The sequence below is a fragment of the Lycorma delicatula genome, chromosome 10 (genome assembly GCF_047948215.1).
Source record: "Lycorma delicatula isolate Av1 chromosome 10, ASM4794821v1, whole genome shotgun sequence".
NCBI classification, from domain to species: Eukaryota; Metazoa; Arthropoda; class Insecta; order Hemiptera; family Fulgoridae; genus Lycorma; species Lycorma delicatula.
This window is the reverse complement of record NC_134464.1, coordinates 97817085-97830324: the sequence shown is the minus strand read 5'-3', so window position 1 is coordinate 97830324 and position 13240 is coordinate 97817085. Positions and strand designations below refer to the sequence as shown.

General features: G+C 31.2%; 1 protein-coding gene across 1 annotated transcript in view; it reads right to left on the bottom strand.

The window, feature by feature from the left end:
- LOC142330930 (serine/threonine-protein phosphatase 6 catalytic subunit-like) overlaps positions 1-13240 on the bottom strand; it is a 42558-nt gene that overhangs the window by 8664 nt on the left and 20654 nt on the right. Inside the window, exon 4 of the mRNA XM_075376396.1 lies at positions 8021-8347. The gene's annotated coding sequence lies outside the window, so the exon portion shown is untranslated. The remainder of the gene's footprint in view (positions 1-8020; positions 8348-13240) is intronic.

Sequence of the window (13240 nt, the reverse complement as noted above, 5' to 3'; positions counted from 1 at the left end):
GCTGTGTTGTTTTTACAATATATAATTTTAAACTATTATCTTAAAAATTAAACTAATTAGAACATTGATCCAGCGGAATGTATTTATTAATTTGAAAGATTCTATTATTTTAAAATGTTAACAGAAAAATGTTAACGAATTTTAAGAGATATTACTTCCAAAAGATTTTTCTATTATTCCGGTATTGAAGAATATTAAAATAAAAAGATTTTTCAACGGAATAAATACTCAAGAGAGATTTATCATAATGAATTTACTTCTATTTTAAATGTTTAATTTTTTCCTTTTGTACTTGTGCAGTGGTATGCATTACTATTCAAGCTTTTTAGTTTACGCCTTTTATGATTCTCTTAAGAATGCATTTTCACACCATAATATGGCCAGTCCACTCAGGAATTAAAAAAAGAGATTTATAAATTATATTACTGAAACAAACAAAGAAAAATATCTTTGATGAAAATGATTTTAAATTTTTAACTGGAAAATTTTAAGTTACAAATAAAACAAGTTACCGATGATGAACAGCAAATAGACTCAACTGGTGATTGATGACAATCCAAGTTAAAATGCGGTATTAGATAATACAAATACTAAATATAATATTGATAAGAAAAGTACCTTTATCTGCAGAATTATAGAAAAATATTAAATCTTATTTATATTCAGTTATACATGAAAAGATACTTTTTCAACAAAGACATGAAATATAATTACAAAGAAATTGTATGCGTGGTCAGTGGTAGGTGTAGAATGGGGTAGGTGTAGAATGATTAATTTAACCCACCGGTTGGTCTAGAGGTGAACGCGTCTTCACAAATCAGCTGATTTCGAAGTCGAGAGTTCCAGTGTTAAAATCCTAGTAAAATCAGTTATTTTTATATGGATTTGAATACTAGATTGTGGATACCAGTGGTCTTTGGTGGTTGGGTTTCATTTAACCACACATCTCAGGATTCGTCGACCTGAGACTGTACAAGACTACAATTCACTGAACACTCACACATATCATCCTCTGAACTAATACCTGACAGTGATTCCCAGAGGCTAAACAGGAAAAAGGAAGAATGATTAATATCAGGCGACAGGATGATTAAATGAAAAATTTTAATCTCGCATAATAAAAGAGAAGGAGCTCAATTTTAATTTTACATGAATTGGGAAAATGATTAGGCACCAACAGACAAGATGGGGCATGTGCCCTAGAAGACTAAAACAGGATTGGGGTTTTATCTGCAGTTTGTACATACAAAAGATTTAATGTAACATATTTTTAGTTTTAATATTCCTGTAAAATTTATCAATGATAATGGTAAAGTGCCTTAGAGATAAAACTAAAATGGTTCCTCACCAATATACCGTATAGTTCTTTGATGTTTCTATGCAGGAGACCAGTATACTTTCAAATACTGTTTATTTAGAATTACATTTGATTTAAAGAAAAATAATTTCTTTAATGCCATGTATTTTTTAAATATTTAGGGTAAGAAAGTAGCTCTTTTTAAATGCAAGCTAAAAGAATTTGATGAAATGTTGTATCCTTAAATTTGTTTATAATTAATCTTGGATTTAATTTAAACAGCCTGTTTAGTAGTAAAACATTTAATAATAAATAATTATTGTCATTTTCCTTAAAATCAATTATATTTTAATTTAACCTCTTTGAAGATGCATTTCTAAGTTAATACTCAATAATCCATTTAAATTCACTTTTTGAGGTGGAAGAACCCCATTTACAGGCGTCGAAGCAGTGTCAGACTCGCTAACAGATTCCGCAAGCTGTTAAAGAAAATGCATATGTATTCCTGCGCACTATCGACTATACCTCCACCCTTGGCGATCCCACCTCCTGGGAAACCGCTAACAAAGCATTACTTCAGAGGGTGGTAAGCGTCGACACACACATTTGATCTCCACAAGCAAAAATCATCCATACCAGACCACTACACACACACACACACACTGCTGCACACCACAAATACCTAAAGAGAAAAACATTCAGAAAAAATAGAACACCTAACAGGTACTAAGACGTACCACACACATTTATACATTCATACAATCAAGCCAACACAAGACAAGCGTACCACAATCAAGAAGACATGATGGCCACAAGACATAACTTATCCACCCAAGTACACTCAAAAATTTATACTACACTTAAACATAAATATTTTAAAACAGCAGAATGAATGATATACATAAAATTCCCATCAATTTGATGAATGAACTATTTAGTAGGTTAATTAATTTAATATTAGTAAAACAATTTTTTTATGAGAAAGCAGTTAATATATTTCTAAGCTACATAAAATGTACATGCAATTGTATGTATAATATTAAAATTACTACATATGAGCAAACAAAAGCATGTAAATATAATATTTATATGAAATATCAAGTAAAAACATTTATGTCTTTCCAAAGAGGTTAGAGTTAAATATTTAATTAAAAGGTTAGGAAAATAGTACTTATTAATTTTTTTTTTAAATCCTATTATCTATAATGCATTAAAAAACTGAGAATTCATATAAAGAACAAAATGTAAGTGTACTATTCATGATTAGTTTATTGGGAAACATCCTTTGAATGAAAATGTTTCAATATTTTCAAAGCCAGTTTTTTAAATTCTGAATAATTTTGAAGAATTTTCATATTTTATCACACTATTTGATAATGTCATTAGAAATAAAACTTTTTTAAAAGTATGTAGAATGTATTCATGTTGTTGATAATAAAAAATTTAATGATATGAAAATAAATGGATCTCTTACAATATATGTTCATTTTGACTACTTGCTTAAAGCAGAGTATAAACTGGAGTTGTATGTCTCTTCCTCTATGAATTTTAAAGAGATTTCACAATTGGCTACATAATGAAATAAATTCAATAAAATAATGGAAAAGAAAAAATAGAGTGAAAAATTATAAATGATTTCAATGACAATTTTATTTAAAATAATTAGCTAACTATACGATATGCATCTAATGACAAGGGAGGTATAGAAGAACATCAGTACTTTAACCACTAAAAACCTTATCTATCAAAGTTAATAATTACCTAAAAAATATATTAAAACATAAACTAAAATTCATTTAGGAAACAACACTAGAAAAATGAAAAATTAGTAATTAAAAAAAATATGTGCTTATTTCTTCTTTCAACCTAGTCACCCATAAAATCACAAATAAATATAAAATGTGCACTTGCTTGAAAATAATTAAAAAATATAATTAAACTTTTTTGATACAGTATTCTAAAATAAATTTAGGCAAAATATTTAACACAGGATCCGTTAATTATGCAATAAAACACCTTTACAAAAGATTTCGTATCAGATTACAATTGAGAGACCCAGAAATAAATATGGTTAACTAAAACTGACATACAGGAAAAATTAGTAACATAAGAAACAAAAATTAATTTTAAATTATCTTTAATTAAAATTAATTAATAAATTTATTAAAATTAATTAAAATAAAAGATAATAGGTGTCATGGGTTAAGTAGAAATATAATCTATCCTAACTTAACCTACACTCGCTTCACTTGCTAGTCAAGTTTAGCGAGCATAACAAGTGTAGGCTAAGTTTGGTGGGTCTTATAATAAATAAATATGTATATTTATTTGGTTATTTCATAACTGAACATGGACAGATATTTATAGTGTTGGTCATATAACCCATGATACCCAAGATAATTTCTTATCATTATAAAATCTTGTGAAATATATGAATATATCTGCAATAATGAAAAATATTAGTACAAAAGATAATTGGATTTTATTTCTAGAATTTTCTAGAGAATCATAGAAGAAAGAAATTGAATGATGTAGATCTGAAAATGTGTGGATGTCCAGTAAGATTTGGTTCAACAATTTTGTTTAAAAAAAAAGATTCTAATTTTTCTAGCAGGGAAACACAATTATTATAATCTTAAAAGAAAGATAAAATAACAAATTATACAAAATTAAAACTTCAACTATGATTAATTTTATGTAGCAATAATTCCAAATAATTCATTAACCTAATGAGCAAGACATTCTCAAGGGTTACATTAGGCAACATTCCACTGTATCAAATGTTCATGATCAGTTACTAGCATAAACTTATTTATCATTTTTACGGCATAAAATAAAATGTAAATAAAGTATACTAACTAAAAAAGAATAAGTGTACTTTAAATATGATATAGAACTGCACATTATTGTTGTTTTCCTAATTCAAATGGAATTAAAATACATTTTTCTCTTTTAATACAGTTTCTAAAAAATATTTCCTATTTCAGGAATAATAATTTAAGTATTCAATCCATAAAACAGTAAATATAAGATAGTTCCTGTGAGATATTCATTGTATAAAGATATTTGTACTTATTTTCAGTAGGCCATTAATGGTAGCCAAAAGAAAAAACACATCTATTCAATACACATAAATTATATTTACTATTTATACAAATAATGTATCTTAGATGTAATATAAAGATTAGGCAATGCCTATAAAATTATAGAAAACATGAAAGACATTTTATATTCCTTTCCTTTATAAAACTCATTTTAGTTCATACATAAAATTGATCAATTAGTTTTATAAAAAATTTCTCCTTATTGATGTATCACATCAAAACAAAAAAAAAATCAAATCACCCTTCTTTTGTTGAATAGAATAAATTTTGTCAACTGGAAGTTTATTATTTAACTAGAATAGATTTTAAATTTAAAAACATCATTACAAACGAGATTTCATTTAAAAAAGTTGATCATATAAATTCTAGCAACGTGCTATTAAAAACCATGTTGGGATTTTAATTTAGTTTTCATCAAACAATAAATGAAAAAATAAATATTTAATTTTAAACCGATATATTAAAAAAAGGCCTATGATGTATACAATAAAATAAATCAAATGTACTTACTTTAAAATAATATCCTAAACTGTGTGGTTTTCCTTTCTAGAAAATTCTTCAGTTATCAAACAACCTTTTTTTTATTGTAATGGTACTGTTTTTAATTTATTTAATAATACGTGTATGTGAATAATAATAATCCGTGTACTCGTGTACGCTAACTTTTAAAATAATATAAAACGAGGATTGATTTATTTCTTCCTTACAAAGCTGAACAATTAATTGCTACTGTAAAACAGTTAAAAAGATAAAACGCATGTCTAACGAGTCACGTCTGTCTACCTCCCACTTATTCGTTTCTCATTTTACCCCCACCGCACTTTCATTATGTTTTTTATTGTAAGGGGTAGTGTGTATATCTTATTTGTTATAGCACGTACTCATTTTTGTCCTTGAACATTAACTAAACGGCATTTTTTGTTTTACATATTACCATCAAAACAACACAGATTTTATTTTGTACTCTTGACCATAGGATAAGACATGTTTTTTTTCTGTACTTATAAAAATAACATTAACGACTATACTGCAGCTGCCTTTCTTTTTTTGTTTTTATCCCTCACTCACACACACACACACACACACACACACACACACACACACACACACACACACACACACACACACACACACACACAAACAAACAAACACACACACACACACAGAGAGAGAGAGAGAGAGAGAGAAAAAAAAATGCTACCGTATTTTTATTAAAAAACTGTTCGCCTGGAAACAAATTGTAGCGTATATACGTATCCTTGAATATATTATTAATTTAATACGTGCATTTATTAATCTACACATATCAAAAAAGTATCTTGGAATTAATTTTTTTTTTTTTAATTACAATTTAATGTTTTCGGTTATGTGTTTTTGTACTAATTAGTACATTTATTAATTTTTGCTTTACCACTAACGATTGTATAATAATGGAAAAACGCATCCTGCATCTACTATTACAAACCCTAATATGGAGAACTTGAAAGTAGCGGATTTACCAAGAATTTATAGAAATCGCTATTGCTACTTGTCAGATTTTCTAAGAGCATGTCGCTGGGAGAAACTTTTCTGTACGATTTGGTGTCTCCTGAAAACGATTCTGCAACGTTTATATACATATATATACATTTAAAAGATATTTTCACCCGCTCTACCGGACGCAAATTTTAACCGATTTTGAAAGAAATTGATGGGGAAGATGTAAACCTGTTGAAAATACATCCCTAATGAATTTCAAATGAATCGGTTATCAGAAACCGGAGTTAGAGGAAACAAAATTGGTTTTTGGATACGTTTTCAAAGATTTTCAAGGTTTTCACGTAGTAATTTGAAAGGTAACTTGTTATATAGAAAGCCAGAATTAGATTTCTGTGAGCAATACGTAGCGCGAAATAATTTTGTACGATTCATATTCAAAATATATATTTGAACCAAAAACTGTTTGTTTAAAGAAAAACAAACCAACATACTTGGCATTTATAGACCTAGAAAAGGCTTTCGATAACGTAGACTGAAATAAAATGTTCATCATTTTAAAAAAAATTAGGGTTCAAATACAGAGATAGAAGAACGATTGCTAACCTTTACAGGAACCAAACAGCAACAGTAATAATTGAAGAACACAAGAAAGAAGCCGTAATAAAAAAGGGAGTCCGACAATCCTTGTCGGACTCCCTTTTTTATTAGGATAGGTAACATCCTGTTACCTATCCTAGTTACTTTTTAATCTTTATATGGAACTAGCTGTTAATGAAAGGGCAATTTAGATTTGGAGTAACAGTACAAGGTGAAAAGATAAAGATGATACGATTTGCTGATGATATAGTAATTCTAGCCGAGAGTAAAAAGGATTTAGAAGAAACAATGAACGGCATGGATGAAGTCCTAGCAAGAACTACCGCATGAAAATAAACAAGAACAAAACGAAAGTAACAAAATGTAACGAAGATGAAAAAATAACGAAGAAATACGAAGAAAAAAAAAAGTAACGAAGATAGACCACTGTATGTGAAAGTAGGAATAGAAAAGATTATGGAGGTAGAAGAATTTTGTTATTTGGGAAGTAGAATTACTAAAAACGGACGAAGGAGTGATATAAAATGCAGTACATCACAAGCGAAACGAGCCTTCAGTCAGAAATATAATACGTTTACATCAAAAATTAATTTAAACATCAGGAAAAGATTTTTGAAAGTATATGTTTGAAGCGTAGCTTTACATGGAAGTGAAACTTGGACGATCGGAGTATCTGAGAAGATATTATTAGAAACTTTTGAAATGCGGTGCTTAGGAGAATGTTAAAAATCAAATGGATGGATAAAGTGACAAATGATGAGGTGTTGCGGCAAATTGATGAAGAAAGAAGCATTTGGAAAAATATAGCTAAAAGAAGAGACTGAATATAGGCCACATATTAAGGCATCCTGGAATAGTCGCTTTAATATTGGAGGGACAGGTAGAAGGAAAAAATTGTCTAGGCAATTTGGAATATGTAAAACAAATTGTTCGGAATGTAGGATGTAGAGGGTATAACGAAATGAAACGACTAAACACTAGATAGGGAATCTTGGAGAGCTACATCAAACCAGTAAAATGACTGAAGACAAAAAAAAATGTTTGAAGCCAAAATCAAATTTTTCCAAGCACTGTCGCTATAATATTTTAATTTCACAATAATCCAAAATTTGATCTGGTATGAAGAAAGGGGTGTGTCAACAAAAAAAAAAAATCAGTTTTGAAATTTTAATCGTTTTGAGATAATTTTATAATATTTTTATAAAAACAAAAACTTATTCATTATTTCTTTTGAATTAAACCCATTTTTATTATTAATTCTAGTTTTATTCATGTTTGCGACTACAATCTTTCTAGATTTAGAATTTGAAATCTAAACAATGAAAACTGAATTATCTCTTTATTATATAAAAATTTCATTTAAAATATAGCCTTGTATTGATTTATTAATAATTAATTATTAATCTCCACAAAAATGTTTGAATTAAAACCAGAAAGTATACAAAATTTTATTTCACTAATAACTTCTGATTTTTTCATTTTATTGCTACTACTGAAATGTCATTTTTTGTAAATCTTCTACAATCTAAAAATTTAGACGTACGTCGAGAATGTTCCTGGTCATCGTGACGTATACACCGGGAGGCGCTACCCGCCACTCCAGTATCCCGACTTGGGTCGTGCACCAGGAGGCGGCGTATGCGCATATGTTGGCGTGCGTGCGTTGACGGAGTGGCACGGAGATGTTTAGCGTTCGAAGAAGATCTGAAGATCGACCGACCGTCGCGGAGGTACCTCGAGGATGACCCTGGTCGTCGTGGCGTTTGCACCGGGAGGCGACGATTGCGAAATTTTTTTTTAAAGATTCCACCATTTTGTCAACCAGAGTGCGCGATGACTGCGTGTGATTGCGCGCGCACCCTCATCCATTCTGTAAAAGAAAGAAAACCGTTAAATTTTACGCGCAAAAACTACCGCACCCAAATAAATGCATATATGTGTTAAACACTCTCCTCACCGTTCACGAGTGTAATTTGATAACAGATGGTGAATCTGACGTCGGATTACACCGCAGTCCTTGGAACCTTCATCCAGTAATGCCGATCGACAAAATTTTATTTCTAAAAAAATAGTCTTACACTACTGTATGGGGTTTAGACTGTTGTTGCATTTCCATACCACCCAAGAGGTAGCAACCGGAACGGCGCGTTGAGATTTTTTTTAGAGTGAAATCTCACCTCAGTAGGCCTACAAAACACTCGTACGAAGAACAAATGATTTAAAATATAAGCTTAAAATTAAGTATTTTAAGATTATTAAATTATTATTTATCGTATACATTTTTTTTACAATCGGAGGTTAATAATTATTATTAATAAATCAATATATTTCAATAAAAAAAAGGAAGAAAATGAAATCGGATTCGAACCGATGTGCCTTCTTCCTGTAAGATACAAATATTTCATTGATCAAAAATTTCATTGCCTATAACTGTGGAACCGATGAAAATAAGTACCACTTATGATATATCGTTAAAAAGCTCTCGATGAGGGCTTATTTCTGCAGTTAAGAGAAAGTCTAAATGTTTTGGATTTTGGGCTTTTTTGAACATTTTTGATCGAGTCGATCGCAACCAAAGAGAAAGGTGCACAACTAGATGTTACAGCAGTCCTAAATCCAAAATTTCAACATTCTACGGGTAATCGTTTTTGATCACTGGCGGCTGGTGTATAGGCACTGTGTAACTGCAGCACTCCCATTTCCACTTGATATTATCAATTACATTTGATATAATGCGTCCTTGTTTCTTTAATTGTTTTTTGTACTTGAACAACATAATCCTTAAGTTTAATGTCAGTAGCCATCCCCCAGTTTATGAAAAAGATATAGAAATATTTGTATTGAAGTGTGCGCTTCACAGTTCCAGCGACGTGACAACAGTTATATTTTTTGAAAGCGAAAACAGTCACCCCAATAAAAGGTAAGTTAGGCTATTTTTCGTAGGTCTGCAGGAAAAGGAAAAACCTTTTGCACAGGAGCTGCCAAGTTTAATTGCGATCGAATAAGCTTTAATGTCAAATACCGCAGCGGAGACCCAAGTGAGATGAAAACAAAAAAAAAAAATATTATAAAAGATCGAATTGACAGTGAACAAGACAAAGTCAGTACCTCTAAAGGAAACGCCAAAATATGCAAGGGGCGTACATTATTTCATCAACTATTTTGCAAAAAAAACCCAAAAAAAAACGATTTTTTTATGCCAAATTATTTTAACATTTAAGCAAATAAATCAAGAAAACCAGACCACAATTTGACTAGAAAAAATATTCAATTCCTCAAGAAATCATGTGGTGTCCATATCAGATTTTTTCAGTATTGAGGCAAGTACATCAAGGAGGTTTCATGAAAGACAATGGAAAGAGTATCGTAACTTAGAGGAATACAAGAAAACTACTTTGAAGTTAAAAAAATATTTAATTAAATCTCTAAACTGGGGGAGTTGGGGGATCGCCGTCCATCTATTTGGGTCGCCAACTTCTTTGGTCCATCTATTCAGGCTTATAACCTTCTTTTTCTTTTTCATTGGAAACTTAGATTTTCATATCGGTTTTCGAAATTTATCTCTGTCTTTACATAAATCGTTAGAAATGTTTAATATTTTTAGATCTGTTTCTATTTCTTTAAATCGGGTCGTGTTTGAGGCTCTTTAGTTCAGTGGGGCTCGTAACTAAAATTAGTGGGGATTCCGTTCCAGAAATTTTTTCAGGGCTTTTTAAGTTTTCTGTAAAATAAAAGAACCGAAAAAATGAATCAAATAGAATAGCTGGAAGCAGGAAAATAATCTAATTCTACACTTTATCGCATTCAAGAATATAGTACACGGTTTTCAAGCGTATTGTCCTTAAAACCCGTATTCGGATTAACCGAATAAATAATAAAATGTCCTCTTAAAAACACCACAGTCCAACGGTGCTTAATTTAAATTTCTATGTACACAGAAACAAATACATAATTAATTAGTTTTTTCTAATAACCTTCTATTTCGCCCTTCCAGCGCGTTTTCGGACAGATTTGGAGATCAAAGAGCCCTTGCTTTTCGCCATCTTCTGATCGCTACTGAAAAAACAGTTAAACCGCTTTCATATTCCTTCCACTAAAAATAGAAATAGGAACGTTCCACACGCACGCAAAGTAAAAAAAAAAAAAACCTTCTCCTAGTACGCCGGAATCGTCACTGCGGGAACAACAGTGCTATCTCATTCTCGTAGCCTCACATTCGTAAGTGCGCATGCGCACAACAGCCAAACACCACGCCGCTGGAACTGTGAATTGCACAGTTCCATACAAAGATTTCATATCTTTTTCATAAGCTGGGGGATGGCTACTGTCATTAAACTTGAGGATTGTATACTGTACAAGTATAAAAAAAGAATTTAAAAAAAGACTCATTATATTATATGTTATCAAGTGGAAATACGAGGTGCTGCAGTTCCACAATGCTTATACGCGAGCCGCCACTGAGCGCGTTGTTAATGAATATTTTGGTCGCGTAGTTTTCATTTATATCCATCAGGATTTACAAGAGATGTTTGTGAATCGGTCACCTGAACACTCATATTCGCAGTTTTTTTGCTTGAACTCTATAAGCTAACTGAATAAGACCTAGATGAAAAGAACTTGTAACATCGAAATAAATTAACGACGAAAATTTACTTCATTTTTAACGTAATTCAATATAATTGGGTCAAGAATGCATAATTGTTGGGAAAATTGAAATAAAACCTCTTTTTAGAAGTTAAAATTATTTTATCGTATCACAAGGCATTTACTTTTCGCTGTACAAAAATAATAACAAAACAAACTGTAGTAAATCAAAAGTATACCCTATTGCCGTAGAAATAATAATAATATGATTCGACCCCCCTCAATTTATTTTGTATATATTCGTATAATTGAGGGTAAAAATTAAAATAAAGGCTTTTATAAATTTTCTAACCGATTCGAAATATACAAGAAATTTTACAGTGAAATAAATTCATTAAATGAAAAGTTGAACCTTAAATTCACGTCTTTAATTTTTTCTTTCGTTATTGGTATTTTTATTAAAATATTCCTTTGTTGATTGCCCTTTGCTTAAATTGTTTGTATTACAGACCTATCATTACAGTGCACATAGTGATATAAAATTGACGTTGTATGTACCTAAAATTTATTTAAGTAAAGTTTTTTGATATCACCAACCACTGACCCAGGGGATGGAAGGAATGAAGTTCGAAGACAAAAATCATTCCTTCCGTAATAGGCACAGTATCGAATCGGTTTAAAGTGGTCGTTAGTTCTCCAAACATTACGTAAAACGTTTTGATATGACCAACCCTGACGGCAAGGGATGACCAAAACATTGCTGAAATTGTAAGAAGATGGGGCTTGTCGTATGCTCAACACGTGAAACTTTTTTCACATGCAACCATTGCCGTATTGAGCAAATTTGAAGTTTTTCTTAAGTTTAAGGGGGAAATCTTATTATCTCCTACTTAGCACCGGTAAAATCTACTTCGGGATTGCCGAAAGGGAATTTTTTGGTTATGTTGACGGCTTTAACCATTATCAAGTATTGTGATCTCTGTTCAAACAATCTATAATCGAGCTTATCTAGGTCGATGTTTTAGATAAATGAAAGTTTTTTTAAATCGTTATTATATGTATTCAATTTCGAAACCGAGTCTCTTTAATCGATTAAAGATCGAGCAGTAACATTTATTGTTTACTCTATGCTCTCGTAGTAAAGAGCATTTGTATGTGGGTTTATGTGTCCCGCTTATCTGACCGAAAATACCGATCACTAGCGGAAAACCCCGATTCGTTAGTACTTGTCTCGTGGTGGTCAGGTGTATACTTGCTATATTATATATATGTCGATATATGCGGTATATCGACGTTTTGGAAAAATTTAGTACTTTTTAACCGGATCCGAATTTTCGGACGAAAATCGCAAATATCTCAAAAACGGTCGGTCCTAGCGCTCTGAAAAATTTTCTCAACCCCCCTGGACGATAACCCCATCGGCTCCCAGTGGTTCCCGACAGACGATAATATTTTCAAGTGCCCCTGGGGCGCCGTTCGGAAATTGGGGAGGGGGTGCATGGGGTGCCATCGTAATATCTCGGCAACCGCTAGTCCGATTTTTATGATTCAAACGGCGTAAATATCAGTAGATCGAGCGCTAACTGTTTAACTCATCGGGTACACTCTTGATCGACCGGATCTTGGTTATCCGGAAATTAATTCGTATAGCCCTATGTTTTGATTGCACTCACCCGACGTAAAACGTACTGATCCGATGTTTCGCTAAATACGCTCAAACATGTGCGGAGGACTCTGAGTAAATTAAACTGTAGGACAAAACCGAGGTTGTTGCAGGCAACACTTGTTTTGTTGGCATGAGGATAGTATTTTTGGCGTTTAAAGACAATCAAAAATGATTTGAGTGCATCGTCTAATTGAAGTTAGGTATAGGAATAATTTTTGTGTGAAACCTTTGCTGTTAGCAAAGGCGGGACCAAATATATCCCATTTAATAAAAAATATTATGTCTGGAAATTATAACAAAATTCATTTTATATTTAGCAATTTTCGCTGATAGTAATTAACAAATTAATAGCTTATTCTGTCTTAGAGAACATAATATTACCAATTTTTTTTCTTAACTGAAAAAATATATCGGTGCAAAAAACAAAAGTTCAGTTCTGTAAATTACTATTGAAAAAAAATGTCTGTTAATTTTCGACTACATCGGCAATTGTGATGACGTAATTTGTTTTTA